The following is a 23,703-nucleotide window of genomic DNA, read 5'->3' on the forward strand; positions in this document are numbered from 1 at the left end:
TTGGTTAAGCATCTGGCTTTGGCTCAGGTTATGATCTCACAGTTTGTGAGTTCGAGCCCCACATCAGCCTCTCTGCTAACAGCTCAGAGCCTGGAGCCTGCCTCAGATTCTGTGTCTCCCTCCCCTACTCACACTCTGTATCTCAGTCTCTCAAAAAAATAAATAAATAATAAAAAGAACAAAACTAATCACTCCTCACAATTACAGCAGAATAGAAAATGTAAAGACTAAGATCATATCAGCTGCTGAGACAAGTAATACACATGTGACAGTATTGGACACAGTGCTCATCGTCACCCAGTGTCTTTCTGCTACAGCGAAGACTTTGGGTGTTGCCACTTGGGGGAAATTAACAGTAAAAACAAACAAGAGCACAGAGCCACTCTGCAAGCTCAAGCCTCCGCTTTATGGTGCCCGCTCTTCCCTGCGCCCTCACTGAGGCACCCGCTTTTCCAGGCAGCTCTCTTTGGACATACGTTTGTCCTTGCTTCGTATTATGATTAGCAGTTTCCATATGTTTTCCCCACATGGCATGTGACATCCTGGAGGACTTGCACATAAGTATATAAGCGATTGAGTCATTCAGCAAGTTTTTACAGCGTGTCTCGAGCTGGTTGCTGAAACCTCTAACAGTAAAGGCCGATGTGGTTTTCTTGTAGTTGATGAGAGTCCTCTCTGCTGAGGGATCAAATGGCTGCCTCTGTGGTACGCAGCGTGACCGTTGCTGTGGGGAGAGTGTGGCATTTATGGAAATGCACAGGAGATACCTGTGTTGAGTCATCTGAACAGGTCAGGAGAGGACGTGTGCCGCCCCCCCCCCCCCCCCCCCCTCAGTCCTGCTGGCCTTTCCAGCCCCTCCGATGTCTCCCATAATCCTCCTCCTCCTCCACCACCTCCCACCTTAGGCCTGGACCCCTCTTCTCTAGCTGTAATTTCTCTCCAGGTGAATTTGATCGTCTGTGTGCCAACTGGATGCTGGTAATTTCCAGCCGCTTTCTTGACATGTCTGTTTTAATATCTGGGAGTCATCTCAGGTCTAACAGATGCAAGTATTAAATATGACTGTGGTCACGTTTAACTGACCTCAAAGGTTACTTAAGTGTTTGGATATAGAGAGGTGAGGTGAGGGAGAATGTTCTTGGCAGAGAGCACAGTGGGAAACGAAGGCAGTTGTGAGGTCTGCAGGCTTGAGTTCAGGAGAGAAGCAGCCACATCCTCACAGATTTTGGAAGTGATGTTGATGGTTTGGTCTTTTTCCAAAGGCTGGAGGGAAGAGTGTAACCAGTTCTGCATTTCACGAAGAAAACCGCATAGCATGGCTTCTGAAAGGAAGGGAAGGCCCTCGTCTAGAGGCAGAGCATCGTTCAAGAGACCATTGTAGTGATTCAAGAGAGAGGAGGGGGAATTAAAGAGATAATTAGATTACCAGGTAAATTCAACAAGACTGAAGATTTAGTGGGGCGTAGAGGAAGGAGAGGAGGAGGAATCAAATATATGAAGCCCAGGTTTCCAATGTGAACAGCTGTGTACTGGGTGGACCATTTCCTGGGATAAATGCGGGTTGTGGAAAAAGATAATGTAATCACCCCTCAGATCGAAAGAGATACCAGGCTAGATCTTCAAGATCTTGCAGCATGTGGATGGATGGCACTGAAGACATAGGATCAGAGGAGGCCATAGACCATGATACATAGCCAGCCTTCCCCTGGGCAAGGTTGACAAGAAGTACAGGAACTAGAAGAAGATTTTTTTTTTTTTTAAGATTTTGCTTTGGGGGCCCCTGGGTAGCTCAGCTGGTTAAGTGTCATGGATTTCACTCAGGTCATGATCTTGTGGTTCATGAGTTCAAGCCCCACAGCTCTATGCTGACAGCATGGAGCCTTCTTCAGATTCTGTGTCTCTCTCTGTCTTTCAAAAATAAATATACTTTTTAAAAAGATACTATTTTTTAAAGTAATCTCTACACCTAACGTGGGGCTTGAACCTACAACCTGGAGATCAAAAGTCACACACTCTTCCAAGCCAGCCAGGTGCCCCCAGAAGAAAAATTTAAAACTCTCTCCAGAATAATCAACTTCACACATTGTTTATAGAAATTTAAATTGATAAATTCTTTATATAGATCGTTTCGTCCATCTTTTCTTTTTTTTTTTTTTACATATATATATATTTTTATTTATTTCTAGGAGAGAGAGAGAGAGAGAGAGACAGCATGAGCAGGGGAGGGTCATAGAGAGAGAGGGAGACACAGACTCTGAAATAGGCTCCAGGCTCTGAGCTGGCAGTCAGCACAGAGCCCGACGCGGGCCTCGAACCCACGAACCGCGAGATCATGACCTAAGCGAAAGTCGGACGCTTAACCGACTAAGCCACCCAGGCACCCCTCGTCCATCTTTTCTAAATGTTAATCCATTCTTATAAGATTCTATCTAACAAAAATTTTTGCACAAATGTACAAAAATATCTTACAAGGATATTCATTATAGTGTATAAAATAATGAAAAACTAAAAATAACCCAAAAGATTACCCATAGTAGATTGGTTACATTAAGACGTACTGTACATCTATACAATGGCTATCTTACTGCCTTAATAACAAAGTAGGTATGGGTACATTGAATGACAGCTATGTTTTACTGAGCATTTAGTATGTCCCAGGCAGTATACGTAAAGAACTCCAGAAGTCAATAGAGAAAAACATCCAGTAAAATAACAGGCAGGCAATTTGAACAAACTGTTCACAGAAATCAAGATTCAAAGGTTCAACTTCACTGGTAAAATAAGGGAAGAATGTATTTTAAATCACCATGATATACCACTGCATACCTGCCAGAATGAGTTAATAGTAACAGTGCTGACGGGGTCGGCTGCTGGGGTGTGGGGCACTGCTGCTTGATCATGAACTGGTACAAACACTTTGACATTGTCTATAAAAGTTGAAGTGGCACACTCTGCTAGGTATATATCCAAAAGGAATGTGCACACATGTGTATCAAGAAACACACACATACAAGAACAGCACAGCAGCATTATTGGGAATAGCCCAAATGTTCTTTTAACAGTAGAATGAAAGAAGTGATAAATTGTGACATATTCTCATCATGAAATACTGTTGAGAATTGAACAGAACAAACTTGGGAGTTGCACACAAAATATTGGAGGAATCTCAGAAAGAAAATCCTGGGCAACAGAAGCCACATGAGAAGCAGTACCTTTATGATTTCAACCACACATGGTTTAAAAATGGTTGAGGCTAAAGTGTGGTGTGTAGAGTTGCACACATAAGTGAAAAACTGTAAAGAAATACAGTTATTTTCATAGAAGTTGGGCTAATTGTCACATTCAGTGGAAGACTAGGGCGTGTGACTGGGCACAGTGGTGACCATGGCTCCTGGGGTGTGTCATACGCATGCATTTTTGTTCTTAATACACATTCCATGCACTTTTTAAAATCCAGTCTCAAGAAACCAAATCAAATCCAAGCAGGAAAAGGACATTTTTAAATAAAGAAATTCATACCTGAATACATCATAATGGACCTGTGGATACCAAGGACAAGAAGAAGGTCTGTAGACTAGCCAGAGGGAGAGTGAGTTGGAGCACCTTCAGAGTAGCAACAGCAGCTGTGGAAACCAGAAACCAATCACCTGATAACTTCAATGTGCAGAGAAAATGTGATTTCATCTGCTAAAACTCAGCAAGAATCCTTTTTCAAAAATGAAAGTGGAATAATATCCACCCCCACCCACCGTGTTCACTGTAACATTATTCACAATAGGCAGCCAAGATGGAAACAACCAAGTGTCCTTCAACAGATGACTAAAGAAAGCGTGGTACACACAATGGGATATTAATCAGCCCTGAAGAGAATGAAATCCTGCTATTGGTGATAATCTGGATGGACCTTGAGGGCATGATGCTGAGATGAGTCAGAGAAAGACCAATACCATATGATCTCATGTGGAATCTAAAGCAACAAAAAAAACACATTCATCAATACAGACAGCAGATTGGTGCCATCAGAGACAGGGAGCTGGGGACGTGGGTGGAGGGCACAGACTTCCAGTTGGCACGTCCATCCTGGTGTTGTATGCGCAACATGGTGCCTGCAGCTCACAGGCCTGCATTGTTATTTGAAAGTTGCTGAGAGGTGGGGGGGATGGGCATGGAGGAGGGCACTTGTGGGGATGAGCACTGGGTGTTATATGGAAACCAATTTGACAATAAACTATTTGTAATAAAAAATAAAATAAAATAAAGTTGTTGAGAGAGCCAGCAGTCAGAGTTCTCACCACAAGAAACAAATTGCAGGGCACCTGTGTAGCTCATTTGGTTAAGCGTCCAACTTCCACTCGGGTCATGATCTCACAGTTAGTGGATTGGAGCCCCGCGTCGGGCTCTGTGCTGACAGCTCAGAGCCTGGAGCTGCTTCAGATTCTGTGTCTCCCTCTCTCTCTGCCCCTCCCCTGCTTGTTCTCTCTCTCCCACCCTCCCTCTCTCTCTCTTTCTCTCTGTCTCAAATATAAATAAAAATTTAAAAAGAAATTGTAACTGTGTGTGGTGTTGGATGCTAAGGAGACTTGGTGTGGTCAGCGTTGACGGTGTGTACAGGCAGCAGCTTCCTCTGTGGTGCATCTGGAACTGCCAGCATGTGCACTGATCACGGCTGAGTAAAGCTGGGGAAACAAGAAAGGGAAACAAAGGCAATGTCCTGTGTGCAGAAGCTGGGTGTTTATGTCTGACGCTTGGATTAGAATGGAAGATACTCTTCAGGCAGAGGGAAAATGATCCCAGAAGGAAGGGTTTGAGATGCAAGAAGCAATAAAGAGTAAAGTACATGGTAAATGCATCAAACGGTGACTGCACAATAAAATCATAACCATGTCAAGGGAGGTCTTTTTTAAAGCTAGAATTTAAAAATGCACCACAGTCTGGGAATGAGTGTCCCTGAGAAAGACGGAGACATGCATTACTGTAGACGTAGCTGAGCGGTGCATGGTAAAGTGTCTGTGGTAGCCATGTGACAAGCAGAAATGGAGCGTGCAACTTCCCAACTAATATGGGGGGGAAGCAAATGTTTAAAAAGCTAATCAAAAAGAAGGCAAAGGGAAAAAAAAAATCACAGAAGCCAATTGTGGTGAGACTTTTCAACTATGGCAGAATGAAGAGGTCACTGAGCCTTCTTCACAAAGTAAGAATGAAGCTGGAAAATTTGTTTCAAAAATGAAGAACTGTTTCAGGGCTCGGAAGACTGACCAAAAGCAAAGAATGAATAAATTGGAAATATATTCAGCCGTCTCCTCTGATCTCCCCATTTACTCTTGACGTCCTAGACAGTTCACCTCCCACATCCACCCCAGACTCCTCGTTGTCACTAAGGGCACTGAAAGGACAATTATGTTTGTGAAGACATTTGGCTGCGGGCCCTAGAAACCCACTTCATGTGAGCCCACATACAGAGGGCAGCAGGGACTCGCAGGGGCCTGGGACCAGGAACGGGGTCACCCTCCTGGTTCATGGCATCCCAAGGGCCACCTATCTTCCTTTTGGGGACAGTCTGGCCTTCTGCAGACCAGCTCCTACTGTGTTGACAGACATGCAAGTCAGCAGCCCATGGCAGGGAGCCCAAGCCTGAATAGCCTCAGTTTGAGCAACTTCCTAGATAGACGGCCCGACCCTGAATTTCACCGTTCTCCAAAGAACGTGACTGGGCCAGCTTGAGTCACCCCTACTCTTGGGCCTCTCAGTTCCCGTCCCTGGAGTCAAGGTCAAGTGGGTGGTGACATGGGGTATTGTGTATGTTCCACAAAGGAACTTTCACTCAGACTGTCCCAGGTAAAGCTTTTTTAAGAAAAAGAGAAGTTGTTACTGTTTAATATGACTTTCTTTCAACTAACAAGTGTTTATCTTTACTTCCTGAAGAAAACATCTTTGTGTTATTGGAGTGAGTGTTCTGTTGTGTAGCCTCCTACAGACTTTGCACTGTTGTTTATTGATTTAATTATTTCCTTTTAGTTTGATTCACTTACAACAGTGTTTGTAAGTGATTGTAGAAAACTTGTACAACTTGTAGCTCTATCTCAGGAAAATTGTGCTGTAATTATATTCAGGACTCAAAGACTAGATGCTTTATTTCATTCTTGGCATTTTTCTGAATATATTCTTAAATTGCTGAGAGGTGTTTTTTTCTTTTCTGGAGGGTGGTTAGAAACCATTAGTTATACCAAGAGCAAACTCCTCAGTGGATGAGGTTTGTTTTGCTTTTAAACAGACTAATTCAAGCACGCTTTAGTGAAACAAACAATATTTTCAGTCTGAAATCACCAGCACAAGAGCAGAAGCCCTGCCACCATCTGTTGGACAGTATGCCATTTGGTGTCTGTAATTCAGACGCAGAAGTAAACTGTAAATGTTTTCATAGTAAAAATTAAAAATGTCTTATTTACGTCTGGAGGCAGGATGAGCGACCGTGGAGCGCTCAACAGTGACTAAGCCTTCTGTCCTCGACGCCGTGGCTCTCCTGGGCTCACGTCCTGAACCAAACCCCTGTGCCAGTGGCGCTTGCTCGCACTTTCTCGGGGAGCGTCCTCACGGTTCCACAGCCAGCAGCGATTCCTGGCGCATGTCTGCCTGGTGCCAGCTGCCCTGTGCTCCCCAGATTGGAGGAGGCCTCTCCCAAGTGTGTGTGTCGCTTGCTTTGGGCACAGAGTAGGCACTCCGTGTTTTCTGTGTTTGCTTCTATTTGTTTTAACCAACAAGTCCTTTTGTTATTCTGCACATGCGTGTCAGGATGCACAGTAGTCGCTGCTGTCCTGGGCCAAGTATCTTCCTAAAGTCCTGGAGGTTTTTTGCTGAGCATCTACCTAAAATCTTCCCCTTTTACACTTTCTTGTTTAAAACTTTGATTTTCATTCTCCCAGACTTCTTGGTTCCACCAAATCCCTTTTATTTCCTTTAGCTTTTTCATTTGCATGTTGGGCACATCTGTGAATGGGGCAAAGTATTAGCAAAAGCTCACAGGCCAGGTATGGTGATTTGACGAGGGCCTTGAAATACCCATTTTAGAGATTCAGCATGCATTCTTAGCTCTGCAAAAGCACTGTACATTTTTGAGGGAAGATAGTGAGACCTGAAGACGTTCATGTTTTAGGAGGATAATTTTGGGGAGGTGTGAGTAATACTTAAAAAATCAAGAAATGGTGATAATTTCTTGTAACAAAGAGCTTAAGGGCGCCTGGGTGGCTCAGTCAGTTAAGCATCTGACTCTTGATTTTGGCTCAGGTCCTGATCTTCCGGTTTGCACTGACAGTGCAGATCGTGCTTGGGATTCTCGCTCTCTCTCTGCCCTGCCCCTGCTCTCACAAGTGTGCGCACGCTCTCGCTCGCTCGCTCTCTATCTCTCTGTCTCTCTTTCTCTCTCTTTCTCCCTGTCACTCAAGATAAACTTTAAAAGAAATTAGCGATAATATGTAACAAAGAGCTGGACCCCAATTTTGATACTTGATTGCTGACAGCTCTCAACCTTCCCCTCCTTCCCCTCCACATCTCACAAGCTGATAAGAAAGCCCACATGCCCCCTACTTGGCTCCGGCACGTTCACCCCAACCACACACAGTGAGAGTTAGAGCCAGTAGCCCACCCTGCTGTCAAGGAGCTTGGGATTTACCTTCCTGACCCAGGATCCTCATTATGTGAATAATAAGCTCTGTCACACCCTCTTGTGTCCTGTGACACCATCAGTCTGGACACCACAGCGAGCTTTGTTGGAGGTCCTGGTGCCCTGTGCAGTGGCCTCGCCCGCATAGGAGCCCCCGGCGGGACATAGTTCTGTTGTTTGGTGCCCTACAGCTGCCCTCCTCCTCTGCCCTCCCCTTCCTCTGGGGGACTCCTCCCTGTGGGCTGACATACTCTTGATCGGTGCACACGGTAGAATAATACGCAGCCCCTAGAAGAACGCAGCTACTCTGTCTTGGCAGGAGAAGCTCTGTGGTGCACATTATTGAGTGACAAACAGTGAGAGAAAACAATGTGGCTGTGTACTGTGACTTTATTAAAAATTTTTTGTCAAGGTATAATCTTCATACACCTGTGAATTTTCAGTAGCTTGACAAGTGCACACTGTCGTGTGGCCACCCCCACAATCGGGGTAAGAACTCCCACCATCCTGACAAACTGCCTCTTGACCCTTTGCGCTCACCCTCTGTGCTCGCCTCGAGCCCCTGGCAGCCAGCCACCCACCGTTTCCAGACTCCCGGCGTGTGGGCTTTCCAGCCTGAGTCCTTCACTGGAGTTGCGTGCAGTGTGTGTGTCGGTAGTTGGGCCCGTCGTAGGGATGGATCTCACCAGTTGAAGGACATTTGGGTGACTTAAAATAAAGCTGCTATAACCATTTTAGTATTTTTGTGTGAACAGTAATGTTTCTGCGCTGAGGTATGATTGGCCTGTGACCTTCTGTTAGTTGCAGGTGCAAATACGTGCAAACGGGGGGCGCCTGGGTGGCTTAGTCGGTTAAGCGTCTGACTTTCGCTTGGGTCACGATCTCGCGGTTCGTGGGTTCGAGCCCCGCGTCGGGCTCTGTGCTGACTGCCAGCTCAAAGCCTGGAGCCTATTTCAGAGTCTGTGTCTCCCTCTCTCTCTGACCCTCCCCTGCTCACGCTGTCTCTCTCTCTCTCTCTCTCAGAAATGAATGAATGAATCAATGAGTGAATGAATGAATGAATGAATGAATAAAAAATACACAGCAAACTTTTACAAAAGCCTATTCAAGAAAGAAACAAATTGGGGTGCCTAGGTGCCTCAGTCAGTTAAGCGTCTGACTTCAGCTCAGGTCATGATCTCGCAGTTTGTGAGTTCGAGCCCCACATCAGGATCTGGGCTGACAGCTCGGAGCCTGGAGCCTGCTTTGGATTCTGTGTCTCCCTGTCTCTCTGCCCTCTCTTGCTCATGCTCTGTCTCTGTCAAAAATAAATAAATATTAAAAATTTTAAAAAAATTGACATGTATACTTTTCTAAAATGTCATTAGAATTTTAAAAACTTTAAAAGCCAGTGGATATATCAAACAGGTTAGACATTGCTCCAGAGAAAAGCAGAATATTTATTTGAAGAAATATTGAAGAAATCATCTGATAGGACAGAGAGGTAATTCGATGGAAAATGTGAGTTCCGTAAAGAAGCATGGAAGGCGCAGGAGGGGCATGTGAAAGAGCCGCCAGAAGTGAAGAGAACCTCCCCTCGTGTGTGTCCCCTGGTCCAGGGGCCGAGCAACAGGACACGTGGGCAGCAGGGAGAGCAGCTGCCTCCAGGGCAGCTTGATCCCACAACCCTAGAATCATGACACGAGCCGAAATCAAGAGTCCATCACTTAACCAGCTGAGCCACCCAGGCTCCCCTAGAACTAATTGATTCTAAAAACAGCATGCAATTTGTATTTGTCCAAGTCTGAAGTATGACTTTTAGGAAATTGGAATCTGTCCTCTGGCTGTTTTTGTCTTTAAGAAAAAAAATGGACAGCTTGACTCTGTTGACTCACCCTCTGTTTCCATCGCTTGCTGTTGCTGGGCTGTGCAGTCCATGTTGGACAGTTGTGCAGGCCTCTGGGGTCCTGGGGCCCCCAGCCCTGCTGCACGGCATCTCTCTCTGTTCCAGATAAAGCTAAAACCTGGTCAGAGAACTCTAGATGCTGGCGAGGATGTGGAGAAACAGGCACCCTCCTCCACTGTTGGTGGGAATGTAAACTGGTGCAGCCCCTCTGGAAAACAGTGTGGAGGTTCCTCAAAAAATGAACAATAGAACTCCCCTAGGACCCAGCAATAGCACTGCTAGGAATTTACCCAAGGGATACAGGAGTGCTAATGCGCAGGGGCACATGGACCCCAATGTTCATAGCAGCACTCTCCACAATAGCCAAAACATGGAAAGAGCCTAAGTGTCCATCCACGGATGAATGGCTCAAGAAGATGTGGTTTATCTATACCATGGAATACTACACGGCAATGAGAAAGAATGAAATCTGGCCTGTGTAGCAATATGGATGGACCTTGAGGGTGTTATGCTGAGCGAAGTAAGTCAGGCAGAGAAGGACAAATATCATATGTTTGCACGTATAGGAGGATTAGGAGGAGCTTAACGGAGGAACAAGGGGGAGAAGAAGGGGGGAAATAGTGGGGGAAAGGGAGAGAAGCAAACCATGAGAGACTCTTGAATGCTGACAAAAACTGAGGACTGATGGATGTGGGGGGGAGGGGGGGATGGGCATGGAGGAGGGCACTTGTGGGGATGAGCAGGGTGTTATGTGGAAACTAATCTGACAGTAAACTATTTGTAAAAAAAAAAAAAAAAAAAAAAAGCAAAAACCTGAGCAGGCCTCTCCTGTTTCTTTGGTCAGTCTAAGCCTCCAGAAATTAGTGTGTTTCTTCAAATATTATTTAAACTTACAGATGAGCTGAATTCTTAGTAGAAGAATATTAAAGATAAGGGGAAACTTACAAACATACAAACAAATGTCTTGACAACTAAAATTTCACGTAGCAAAGATTTCTAAGCTGCAGCTTTTGGCCCTTTTATTTCAAACATGATCCAACTAATTCTTGTTGAACAAAATCATGTGGACCGTGTTTTCAGAATATAGAGTGTTAGGCAATTGAGCTTTTGTGTAAATGAGCCAAGAGGGAGTCAAGAGTAAAATCTCCATGCTTTCAGACTTAAAGCCTTTCCACACATGGAAATACCAGGAGGGTGGGAATATACTAAATACATTATTCAGAACACAGAGAAAAGTAATAAAAAACTACTGTGCATAAGACTTTCAGGAAGAAAAAAGTATCTGTTGAAAGATGTGCCCTTGTCTATCAACCATGACCCAAGAAAAGGCTTACTGATAGTGCCCTAAAACAGTGTTTTGGATACCTCTGCATCAAAAAGGGCTCCCAGCTTGTAGTTTTACTCCAGGAAGATCAGGGAAAACAAAATAGATTTTATGTTCTTGGTACCAAATCCTGATCTATATACATTATTTCTTGCATTTATGGTCATCACTCTCCAGGACAGATATGACAACGTGGAGGAGACGCAGAGAGACAACAGTAATCAGGAGAGCTACAGGGGCGTCTACGTGAAAAGGAACAAAGCATTCTCTGCCCTGGTTGGCAACAGCAGAGCGGAGGCTTGTCTGTCTGTCCCATCTTCTCTGCTAGTTCATATGCTTCATGGGCTCAGGGATGCTGTCTTCCATTTTTTTAATTCCTGGTTGAAATATGTACATACAGACAAGGGCAGACACTGTAAATATACAGTTGGATAATTTTTCACTAACTTATAGGGCCACCAGCCAGATGAGGAAGCAAGACATGAACTGCCCGAGGCCCCCATCTGCCACAGAGTGTGGCAGGTCTGTCTTGCGGTTCCTCCATGTGGACTGTAGCCTCATCGCCATGTGGCCCTTTTTCATGTGGATGAGCCACAAAGTATTCACCTAGGACTTTGTTCTTGGGCCTTTCGGGTTCTGCGGGTTGTAAGCAGTGTTGCGTGCACACATCTTTTGGTGACACGTGTACCTGTTGATGTTGGGTGGAACTACCTCTCTGGGGGGTAGACGCGTTCAGCGTTAGGGGGCATTGCCAAAGCGTTTTCCAAATAACTATACCCACTTTACACTCGCCAGCAGCATGTGGGGGCTGCAGTCACACAATGTGTTCAACACTGGTTCGCCACCTGTTTGCAGCCGTTTGGGTGTGTATGTTGTGATCTTTCATCATGGTTTCTGTTGCATATCGCTGATGCTCAGTCTTATGTTCAGCAGGATATACCCAGCATTTAACAAAGTGGCCAGAGTTTCTGTGAGGAGTCTCTGAACACAGGTGACAGAGGATGGGACAGAAACTCAACTCCCTTTGGCTCAGTCAAAAAGGACGGGGAAGGGCCCCAGTATTCCTAGAGGCTGGAATAGCTCAGACAGTCCAGGAAAGGGTTAGGCCTCTGCCAGAAAAGCACACTACCTGTGTGTGCTGCCCACAGCCCCCTAGTCTCTCATACAGTTAGAGGTTGGTCCAGGGTGAAGCCACTGGCCGTTTGTAGTTGCTGATGGTCTATGGTGATGTGAGCCAATCTTGTGAATGAGGCAGATCTGTTACCAAAAGAACGCTTGTCAGGCCTGGCAGTCCATGACCCTCCACAGCCACTGGGAGTGCATCAGACCAGTTTTGTTGTGTTAGGAGAGGATGAACTTGAAGCATCTATGCTAAGGGCTCCTTGCGGAAAATAAAACAATTTCAGAACAGCAAAGAAAATCTTCTACCCTCATTTCCCCTGACTCAAGAGGTACTCCGTTAAAATATGAATCCTCATGAGATCAATTTTGCCAGTTCACGGGTGGTCAGAAGAGCAATGACTATGTGGAAGTGTTTTGAGCATTTTTACCTGGTTTGAGTCTAACGTCAAGCCCAGGCCAGCAGCAAGGGCCAGGACCCAAACAACAGCTGTGTGTTCTCCCTTAAGATTCTCTCAATGAAAAATGAGCTTCTTATTAAAATCAGCATAATGCTTAAATCTGTAGAAGGACATAAAGGCCATCCAGGTAGATGTTCCCACTTCTCCCTAATCTCAAATGTCATGTGGGATCAAAGCCTGAAACAGAAAAAGGACAATAAGTTAAAACTAAGGAAAACTGAATAAAATTTAGATGTTGGTTATAAAAGTGATGTACTGATATTAGTTAATGAATTATGACAAATATGCCACATCTGTATTAGATATTAACAATGTGGGAACTCTGGATCATCTTCCAAGTTTTTCTGTCAATCTAAAAGTGTTCTAAAATATAAGGTTTTTTTGTTTTTTTAATTTGGGAGAGGGGTGCCTGGGTGGCTCAGTTGGTTGAGGATCCAACTCTTGACTTCAGCCCAGGTCATGATATCACAGGCGTGAGTTCAAGCGCCACATCAGGTTCTGCACTGACAGGAGCCTGCTTAGGATTGTCTCTCTCTTCCTCTCTCTCTGCCCCTCCTCTGCTGAGTTTCTCCCTCTCTCTCAAAACAAACAAACAAACAAAAAAACTTTAAAAAAATTGGCAGCAGTGGCGCCATGGTGGCTCAGTCGGTTGAGCATCCAACATCAGCTCAGGTCACGATATTGTTCACAGGTTTGAGCCCCATGTCAGGCTCTGTGCTGATAGCTCAGAGGCTGGAGCCTGCTTTGGATCGTCTGCCTCCCTCCCTTTGCCCCTCCTCTGCTTGCACACTCTCTCTCCCTCTCTCAAAAATAAACATTTAAAAAAGTAATAATAAAAGCATTGGGGAAAGGCCTTGGGAAGGACCCCCCCAGGAAGGGCCCCCGCAGCACAAGCTGCTCTGGTTTCCAGGTGCATCTGCGCTGCCCTGCCTTTCCTCCGCTCAGCACTGAGCTGCACTGCAGGTCACCTGCAATCAGCTTTGAAAAAGGCACTAGCGGGGCGCCTGGGTGGCTTAGTCGGTTAAGCGTCCGACTTTCGCTTAGGTCATGATCTCGCGGTTCGTGGGTTCGAGCCCCGGGTCGGGCTCTGTGCTGTCAGCTCAGACCCTCTCTCTCTGACCCTCCCTCTCTCTCTGACCCTCCCCTGCTCACGCTGTCTCTCTCTCTCTCCTAGAAATAAATAAATATTTTTTAAAAAATTTTTTAAATAAATTAAAAAAAAAAAAAAGGAAAAGGCACCAGCCTCAGGAGGCCAGCTCCACCTGGTTGCTTTCCTTTGGGCTCTAAGTCACTGGAGCAGCCTTTCATATTTCTGAGCCATGTTTTTCTTATTTTTCAAGTGAGCTTCATTTTAAACCCTGCCTCATAAAGGTGTTCTGTGATTCAACACATAAAGACTAGGCAAAGCTTGGACTGTTCTCACTGGGGCTTGTTTCCTCCTGCTGGTTTATTTTATTTGTCCAGTAGTCATTTTGTTTTCTTTTTCCTTGGCCATTAGCTCTTGATGTAATACAAAATTTTAGCAGTGTAAAACTTCATTTACATAAGTTATTCATGTTCTATTCTGTCCCTGAGGTGGGGGGGGCTCTTCTGTTACTAAGGATCTATATAACAGAAAGCATTTAACATAGCACTCAAGTGCAAGTTTGGACATTTATCAGTAGCTCTGTATGTAAAATGTAATTTAAATATGTCACCCTTGGGGCGCCTGCGTGGCTCAGTCAGTTAAGCGTCTGACTTTGGCTCAGGGCATGGTCTCACGATCCTTGAGTTCGAGCCCCGCGTCAGGCTGTGTGCTGACAGCTCGGAGCCTGGAGCCTGCTTCAGATTCTGTGTCTCCCTCTCTCTCCGCTCCTCCCCTGCTCACATTTTGTCTCCCTCTCTCTCAAAAAGACATTAAAAAAATTTTTTTAACAAATAAATGTCACCCCTATATTCTATATCCAAACTATCTGTCACGCTTAAGGGAAAATTGAAAATAGTGTTTGGAAGATTAAAACACACGGCCTTTACTGGGCACCTGCGTGGCCCCTCTCAAGCGGCCGCAGGGGACAAACGAGCACCCTGAAAGCCAGCAGAACTGTGGTGTCTGGCGAAGACCAGAGGAAGTGGAGGCCCACACCCTGGAGGCGGCTGAGCCTCTGTCCTTCGCCCCTTGTCTTGGCCGGGGCTTGAGAAAGACAGGAACCACCAGACATGGCCTGGAGTCTGGAGAGAAAGAAGCAGGTGCAGCAGGTCCCCTGTACGATCAGGAGCCCTTGACAGTTGGGAACTCAGATCGAGCCTTAATCATGTGTGGCAAGTGATGGGAATATATGAACAGACTCGCGGCACATGTTTCCCGGCAGATGTTTTTGTTGCTGCCATCAAAGTCACATTGCCAGCATGGGTCGTGTGACAGGTAGGTAGTAATAACGCTTTCCTGTGTGTGACAGCCGTATTTGAACTTAGAAGTATTTATTATAGGATACAAAGTCCACAATCAGGCCCTAGAATCTGAGTGCCTGAGGTTTGACTCCATTGTATGGTTGTGTCGGTTTGAGCAAGTATGATCTCCAGGCCAGTGCCCAGTTCCATTTCGCTTCGGTGCACATTCTGCCGTGATGTTGGATCACCACGTGAGGGAGGCGTGAACTCACCCATGTGGAAGGTGTGGGGCCTACAGCAGGGAGGGTCAGTGAAGTGTTTAAGATAAATTTAAGATCTTAATCGCTAAAAGTCTGTTATGGTTTAAATGAGACCATAATAACTTTAAATTAAAACCAGTTTCAGTGTTTTGGAGAATATTACTTGCACATTTATGAAAGATTGAGTTTAAACCTTTATAATGATACAATTGCCAGTGACTGTTTGGAAGATCACCTCATTATCTGCTTGCATTTCATGATTTTGCTCGCATAATTACATATCACTATGTACATGAAGAGGAAGTTGCAAAACTACCTCTAAAGAATTTCTAGCATTATTCCATTATATGTGTGTATTCAGCTTCTTAATGACCGTTTCTGATGATCTTAAAAGAAGCTAGTTTGACTCACCTCTGTAATTATTAGCTGAGGAGGGAATAGAAATGCATTGCAGAGCAGGTGGCTTGAGCTCCAGGTGCAGCCCCGCTCCACTGCACTGACGCCATCTCGTAACAGGGACGCGTTTCCTGCGGGCAGAAGGTGGGCGCGTGTTTGCTGCCTGTGTTCACAGCCGACTTTCTGTCCTCACCCAGGGGACAAGGGGTGCAGGAGAACTGGATTTCCCGCATCCCCCTACTCCTCCCTTAAGTTCCATTTTCTAGACAAGATGTTTGTGGCCACATTTCATGCTGTCCCCTCTCCATCAGCCTCTGCTCGTTCCTGAAAGTGCTGCTTGCGGGGGTGAGGGTGGATGGTCGACCTCCAGCCCTGCAACGCTGCTCTTGGAGTCCCTGCAGCAGGGGTGGAGCCATCTCCGGGAGAAGCACCCATAGGCAATGGAGGGGGTGGTGGTTGTGCGGAGGGGACACGATGTGTCACAGAGGAGCCACGTTGTTGGTCTCGCCCTTGAGCCAGTGAACAGGTTCTGTAGGGATGAAGTCAGGGTGGGGCCCCCATGGGACAGGCGGACTCAGAACGTGCTGTGTCTCCCAGGACAGAAGCCAGTGTCTAGGACCTAAGATTACACAAGCAAGAAGTAAAATGTAAATGTGCAATTATAAAGTAAGTAGCTGAGGAGTTTCCGGAGGTGTTTTTTAGCTTAATACAATTAAAATGAAATACGAAAAATGTTGCAAAAACTTTAAGTAAGTAGAAAGAAACATGGTTATGGGAACTCAGGAATCTCAGTTGGAAATTTCTTCCTTCAAGGTCTGAGACCGCTTCTGTAACTAACACAGCAGCACAGAAATGACACTCACAGGTTCTGAGGGAGGCCTTGGGACAAGGACATGTTTGGGGAGAACAGAGTCAAAAGGAAGAGAACAGCGCACATTCGGGCTTGGGGACCAGGAGGGTGTGCCCCAGGTGAGATGGAAGATGCGTGGGGTGTGTCTGTGTCCTGTGAGGCGGGGAAGCCCTTCGAGGGCCCCTCAGGAACAGTCCTGGGCCATCCAGGTAGGGCTTGGGTGCTTTTTCTATAATCTGCTCTACTGGTGTCCTAGGGTCGCTTCCCAGAAAACCACCACTGAAAACGTGTGTGGTTCCCTCCAAACTCTGCCCTGGCTGCCCCTCAAGTTTCTGCTTCTCTGGGGACCCGGGTCAGGGCGCCTGCATTCCAGCAAGACATCGTACGCACTGAGGTTTCAATTTCATATAGTTTTCTTATGGCACAAACTTTTGATATTTTTCTGACCGTTTACAAAGGTGAAAGCCATTTCGGCTGCCGTGCAGACTCAGGGTGTGGCATCTGCAGCAGCTGCAGTTGGCCACCCCTGTGCCTGGTGCCCCGACTCCCGGCAGCGCAAGACCCTCCACTGAACCTCACTGTCAGCAGACCCCCAAGTCTTCATCTTTAAAACGCTCTCAGGATGTGTTTCCAACACGGTGGGTCCCTGAGATCCCCGGTGCTTCCCAGGGCTCACAAATCAAGCGAGGTGGGAGGCAGGCAGCGGCAGTAGGGCCTCAGAGCCGGAAAAGCCCCGCAGGCACAGCCGGGCCCTGACACTGAACTGTGCCTCGGCAGTCAGCGCTGCCGTGATGTCGTGGCTTTCTCGGGTTTGGGAGCCTCTGTGGGCTTGGAATACAGGTTTTCTGGGTGTTTGACTAAAGCACCATTTAGGACACATTTTTTCCACCCTCCAGCTCCAGACCAGTGATACCCTAGCAGAGCTGGCATTATTTTCTTGTGTGGTTCTTTGGTGTTCTTTGGGGTCCTAGGAGCCTGCATCTGAGGTCAGGGACTCTGCGTTAACCCACCCATGGGTCTGGTCTCTGCTCCCCACCCCAGCGAGCTGCTGTGCTCCCTGATTTTTACCCCCAGAGTCCCAGACATGGATGTGCATGGAGCTGGGTGGCTGTTTTGTCTCCTGTCCAGAACTACACCCAGGAAAGCTGGGCAGTGCCGTTTACAAGATAGGATTCAGTAACACTTCATCTCCCCTCATGGTTTTCACTTCAGCAGCATAAACAACAGTCTAGAAAGCCTGCCTGGAGTAAAGTCCATGTCATCAGATTTGGAAGTAGTCTTTCCTTCCCCTCTGTAATCAAGACATTAAAGTAGGGCTTCTTGTATCCAACCTTGTAGCTCAGGCTTCGTCAAGGTTTCAGCCGATGGTGTCATGAGTGTGCTCTATTGCAGTGAAAATCTTCAGTCTCTTCTGGTGGTTGAGCTAAGTTCCCTAATGGCACCTCCAGTTGGCAGTGGGTCCTGTGACTCCAGACAGGGATGGACCTCTCCTCCACAACTGCCCTAAAGCAGCCCTCTCTCCTCCGAGATCGCTGTCCGATCCAGAGGACAGAGCCCCTGCCCAGCACATGGCCCAGAACCCCCAGAATGAATGAATGAGGCACTGTTTTTACTGAAAAATAATGTGATTCCTGCCCATGCCCTTCCTCCCCTACAGAGGCGCCTTGTGCCCTCGGGGGAGGGGGGGGCAGCAGGTACTGCTGTGAGATGTGCTGATGCAGGAAAGGCTCTAAGGGTGAAGAGGCCAGTGTGATCACCGCGAGGAGGGTAAAGGGAGGACCCTGGGGGAGGATCGAGGAGATCCCTTGCTAGCCTGTTTCTAGTGTGTCTGTGCAGGATTCGAGGGGCCATGGTGTGTGCATCCCACTCGAGCCTGCCACCCGAGCTCTTTCCCCTGGAAGCTCCAAAGTGCGAGAAACGCTGGTCCCCACTGAGAGTTCCTACTGAGACAGAACGAATAAGGGAAGAGGGAGAGCTTGCCCCCCTGGTGGAAAGCCACTAATGGACGTGGAAAGATCTGGAGCCTGCCGTTGGCGGTCCTCATGTGGCTGACTCAGCCCCTAGGCAGCCACGGGGCCCAGGCTGGTGAGCGGACATCCCACCGGGAGCTGGACGGGGGCCCAGTGTGAGGGCGTCTCCTGGGAAGACAGCAGCGTGTCCTCACTGCTCCCAGCGTGGCGTCCTGAGGAGGCACCAGCCCTGCCAGGGCCGGTCCGCAGCCCAAGAGGCCCACGCCCTACAGAGTGCCCGCGTGCGATGGGAGCCGGGACACCTGACAGGCATCTGCTAGTTGGTAACACGGGAGAGTGGCCCCAGATGGAGAAATGCCAGTGTCGCTGTAGAAACAGACAAGTGACAGCGGGTGTCACACTTGTGGCTGAGCCTGCGGAGGTGACAGAGGGTTCCTGAGCCCCCAGAATGGAGCCTGTGTCCCATCTGTGATCACGGACAAAACGTGTAAGGCACAGAGGAGCCACGTGGTATTTATTAGTGTCCCTTGCACACTAGAGCCAGTTGTTGTTCCACGTACAGATGTCATAGGCATTTCTGAGCCTTCTGACATTCGGAACAATTCGGGCACTTGTCTCCGAAAGTCTGGGTGCAAGCTGGGCCACAGATGCCCAGCGTGGTTCCGACCGGCAGCCCTGTGAGCCGCACAAGCCCCTCCTAGGACCCAGGAAAGCACTGGCAGCTGTCGCAGAGCACCCCCCACACACACACACCCCCGCCTAGAGCCGCAGTGGGTGGGCTCTCCTCCCAGCCGCTTGAGTTTGTGTGCTGTGTCAGAGGACAACACTGCTTCCCCACGGAAAGGTGAGAGTCCGTGGACTGGGGGAGTCCGGGACCTTGCATGCAGGGAGCTCTCGTCACAAAGGAGAGTTTTGCACAACGTGAGAGGCCACACGGAGACCAGGTGGGGGCTCTGGTAAGGCGGCAGGTCCTGTTCTCCAGGGCAGCGTGAGCTCTGGGCGCGGAGCTGGAGGGCTGGGGCTGGGGTGAGGTGTTGCCTCGTGTGTGGCCGGATAGAGGCGTAGATCCGTGCTGTGGGCCAGCCTCCAGGTTTTCAGTGCACCCACAACCAGCACGCACAGGGCCAGCACCACGCACCCCTCTCCTGGCACCAGGGCCTCCTTCTGGGCCTGCCTCTGCTGCCCCACTTCCTCACTTTGGACTCTTCGCCCCCCAGAATCCGGCACAGGGCCCACTGCCCAGCCACACAGGGCTCGGAGTCCCGGCCCTGCCCACCTCCCGGCTACATCTACACCCTTCTCCACGTGACTGCTGCTGCTCTGTGGGCCTGGACGAGCCAGCTGATCCTGTGCGGGCAGGCCCTGTGGTCCCCCCCCTTTTCCCATCATGCAGGTGTGGGCCCGAGTGTCACCAGCTTCAGGAGGCTCCCTGGCCGCCTCCCCGTCCCCCACTACCACACCTATCTCTGCATGGGGCTCACCACTGGACTCCCACTTCTAGAACAGTGCTTGGCACCAAGTAGGCCTTTACAGAGAATGCCCTTCGCCTAGGAGGGCAAAGATGCCTGGTCCCGGAAGGAGTGGAATGACCCTTGCAGAAACCAGCCTCCTCTGAGGTCTCATTTACGTACAGTAAGACACAGCCGTTCTAGCGTAGACATGACTGAATTCTGAGGGTGCCCCTGCAGACCATCCCCCACCCCCGCCCTGTGACTCCTGCTCTGTTCTCTCCCTTCCTAGACTCATAAATGTGAGTGTCTGCCGCGTTTAACTCCGCATATTGCTTCTGAGGTTTGTCCGTGCTCGTGCGTGGAGAGCGCTGCTGCTGAGCGTCGTTCGTTGTACAGGCAGCACGGGTGGCTTCCACCTCCGCAACGGGGGAGACAGACCTCGTTCATGTTGTGAAAGGATCACACACGGTTTCCGGTTTGGGGCTGTGATTAATAAGCAGTTGCGAGTAATTCTCGGGACGTGTTCTCGTTTCTCGTGGGTAAATAGTTAGGAGTGGGTTGCCGGATCACACGGTACGTGTGTCTCCAACTCCTCAGGACGCCGCCAGACCTCTCTGGCTTCACGTCTCTACCAAAACGTGTGGTTAGTCTCTGTTAAGTTAACCATTCTGTTGGGTGAGAGGTGATGTCTCACTGTGGTTTTGATTTGCATTTTCCTAATGACTAGTGAGGTTACTAACCTTTTGCCTTCCACGTCTCTTCTTTGGTGAAGTATCTTTAAATCCTTTGACCGTTCTATAAATTATGTTGTTTGTCTTTCCATTAATGAGTTGTGGGTGTTCTTTACATATAGTCTGAGGCTGGCCTTGTTCTCTTAAGAGATAATTTGTAATTCGAATAAAGCCAATCATTTACCCAATTTGTTTTTCTTTTATGGATCCTAGATTTTGTTATGTATCTAAGAAATATTTGGCTAACCAAGGACTACAAATGTTGTCTATTTGGGGCGCCTGGGTAGTTCAGTCAGTTAAGTGTCTGACGTTAGTTCAGGTCATGATCTCCCAGTTTGTGAGTTTGAGCCCCGCGTCAGGCTCTGTGCAGAGCCTGCTTCTGATCCTCTGTCTCCCCTTCTCTCCGCTCCTCCCTTGCTTGTGTTCCAGCACTCTCAAAAAGAAAAAAAAGGGTTTTCTATTTTTCCTAAGTTCTATAGTTTTAGCTTCTTACATTTAGGCCTCAGATCCACTTTTGTGTAAGAGATAAGCATGGAGGCTCGTTTTTCTACGTGTGTACATTCTGTTGTCCCGGCACCATTTCTTGAAAAGTCTGTGATGCGTTTTGTCCCTCAGTGAAAACTCACACATCTCTGGACCAGGCTGCCTTCAAAGTATGTTATTAAAATGTGCCTAGACCCAACTGTTAAGTGGAGAAGGAAGAGTCTTTTCAACAATGACATGGGGACAACTGGATATTCACAGGCGAAACAGTGAAGTTGGACCCCTGCCTCATACCACATACAAACATTAACTCAAATGGATCAAAGACCTAATTTTAAAAACTAAATATCTAAAACTCTTAGAAATAAGCATAGGTTGGGGCGCCTGGGTGGCTTAGTCGGTTGAGCGTCCGACTTTCGCTTAGGTCATGATCTCGTGGTTCGTGGGTTCGAGCCCCACGTCGGGCTCTGTGCTGACTGCCGGCTCAGAGCCTGGAGCCTGTTTCAGAGTCTGTCACTCCCTCTCTCTCTGACCCTCCCCTGCTCACGCTGTCTCTCTTTCTCTCCTAGAAATAAATAAAACATTTAAAAAAATTTTTTTCTGTAAAAAAAAAAAAAAATAGGTGTAAATATCTGTAATCTTGGGTTAAACAGTGGTTTCTTAGCTATAACACCAAAGCGCAAGCAAAAAAAAAGAACAAATTAATTAATTAGACCATATCAGAATTAAAACCTTTATGCAGGTGACACCTTTAAGGAAATAAAAAGACAGTCCACAGAATGGAAGAAATCCACATATCTGATAAGTGATTTGTACTAGACTATATAAAGAGCTATTATAACTCAATAATAAGAAAAATAGCCCAGGTTAAAAAATAGGCAAAGGATCTGAACATTTCTCCAAAGAAAATTTACAAATGATTAATGATCAATGACCAGTGATCAGTATCCTTGGCCACGAGGGAAGTGCACATCAAAACCAGCGACCTACCATCTCACACCCACAGGAGGATGAGAACTGTTTTTGAAGGCGGGGGGCGGGGGGACGGGTGATAACACACGTTGTCAGCAAGGAGACGGAGAGATCAGGACCCTCGGACACCACAGAAAGGACCCTAAAAACAGCACAGCCCCTGTGGAGAAGAGTTGGGCAGCTCCCCTCCTAGGTGCCCAACCACGAGAAATGAAAGTGTGTGCACACAGAGCCGCACACCAGTGTTCACAGCAGCAGTATTTCCAGTAGCCTAAAAGCAAAAGGCACCCAGGTGCCCATCAGTAGACAGATGGATGAAGTCGGTCCATCCGTACGGCAGCGTTCATGCTGCAGAGTAAGGAGTAACAAGTGCCACGTGGGTAGGCCTTGGAAACACGCTCCCTGAAAGACGCCAGTCCCAAAAGACCACATCTTTTTTTGTTTGTTTTTGTTTTATTTATTTCTGAGAGAGAGAGAGAGACAGTGTGAGCAGGGGAGGGTCAGAGAGAGAGGGAGACAGAATCTGAAGCAGCTCCAGGCTCTGAGCTGTCCGCACAGAGCCCAACGCGGGGCTCGAACCCACGAACCATGAGATCGTGACCTGAGCCGTAGTCGGACACTTAACCAACTGAGCCACCCAGGCGCCCCCCAAAAGACCACATCTTGAGTGATCCCATTTTTCCGGGAGACCTGGAGACAGCACGTGAGCGCTGCGCATGGGGTACTGAGGGGACGCGAAGGCTGTAGCTAAAGGTACAGGCTTTCTTTGTGGGGTAATGAACGTTCTGTAGTTAGCAGTGATGTTGTATAACCTTGTTAATACACTAAAAGCCCCTGAATTATATACACTGTAATGGAGTAAATGTTACGTGCACTGTATTTCAGTATAAAAAACTTTTTATCAGCTATATGACCTTTGGGAAAATATTAAAGTCAAGAAGAACTAACATATTTGTGAACCCTCAGGTGCATTTAAACTCAGAACCCAAGGTTTCCCGTTCGTGTAAGTGGGAGGCAGGCAGGGGTGCCCTGGTCATGCCCTTTCAGCACGGGGCTGGCATCACAGACACGTAACGTGAGGCTGGTTTTCTTTAAAGCTCTGTTAAAAATTCTGTTCCCTTTGGGCCAGCAGCCTTTGCAACAGCACAGTGAGTCTCAGGTATTGACAGGGTCTGATACCAAGTTGCCAGCATGCTCCCGGCCCCCGCTGCTGTACCCCAAACCCCCCGGACTATGGCAAGCAGCTGAATAAACACCCATTTTGAACCACTGCCTGGGACAGGCTTGTGAAGGCCAACAGGCGCCACGCGTGCAGAGCTGTTCCCGGCCTTCCCAGCGACGCTGTGAAAGCACAAAGCTCGCGTCAGACACCGGATGCTGTTGAAATGTGCCGATCCACGTCTAGGGTTCAGTCCGTTTCGTGACTTGTCTTCACCTCTCTCTCACCGACACTGCCTCCCCCCCCACACTCCCCAGGTCTCTGGGCACCAGAGGCGGGCTCTGCTCTCCAGGCCACCCACCCTGTCTTCTCTCCTGTGTGTGCTTGCGCCCAGAGTGTCTCAGGTCACCAGGCAAGCGCAGGAAGCTGATAAACGGGCCACGTTACTAACTCGTGCACAAGGAAACTTCCCTCACAACCCGCAGCAGCTCTCCAGAAATCTACTGAACGCCTGGCCTTTTTCTAACGTCAGCATTTGTCCTTCCGCTTGTGAGAAGGCCTGGCCAGGCTGGGAGGTGAGCCACCCCAGGGCCCCACGCTGGAACAGGCCCGGCCCGG

At 47.9% G+C, this 23,703-nt stretch overlaps 1 protein-coding gene and 1 long non-coding RNA gene across 3 annotated transcripts in view; both read left to right on the top strand.

Annotated features, from left to right (window-relative positions):
• Positions 1-4,271, top strand: part of LOC144239794 (uncharacterized) — a 62,437-nt gene extending 58,166 nt beyond the window's left edge. Inside the window, exon 2 of the long non-coding RNA XR_013337484.1 lies at positions 3,487-4,271. This is a non-coding gene — a long non-coding RNA (uncharacterized LOC144239794). The remainder of the gene's footprint in view (positions 1-3,486) is intronic.
• Positions 1-23,703, top strand: part of CENPP (centromere protein P) — a 222,571-nt gene that overhangs the window by 192,849 nt on the left and 6,019 nt on the right. The window lies entirely within an intron of this gene.

Source organism: Crocuta crocuta, unplaced genomic scaffold (genome assembly GCF_008692635.1).
Source record: "Crocuta crocuta isolate KB4526 unplaced genomic scaffold, BGI_CrCroc_1.0 scaffold866, whole genome shotgun sequence".
NCBI lineage: Eukaryota > Metazoa > Chordata > Mammalia > Carnivora > Hyaenidae > Crocuta > Crocuta crocuta.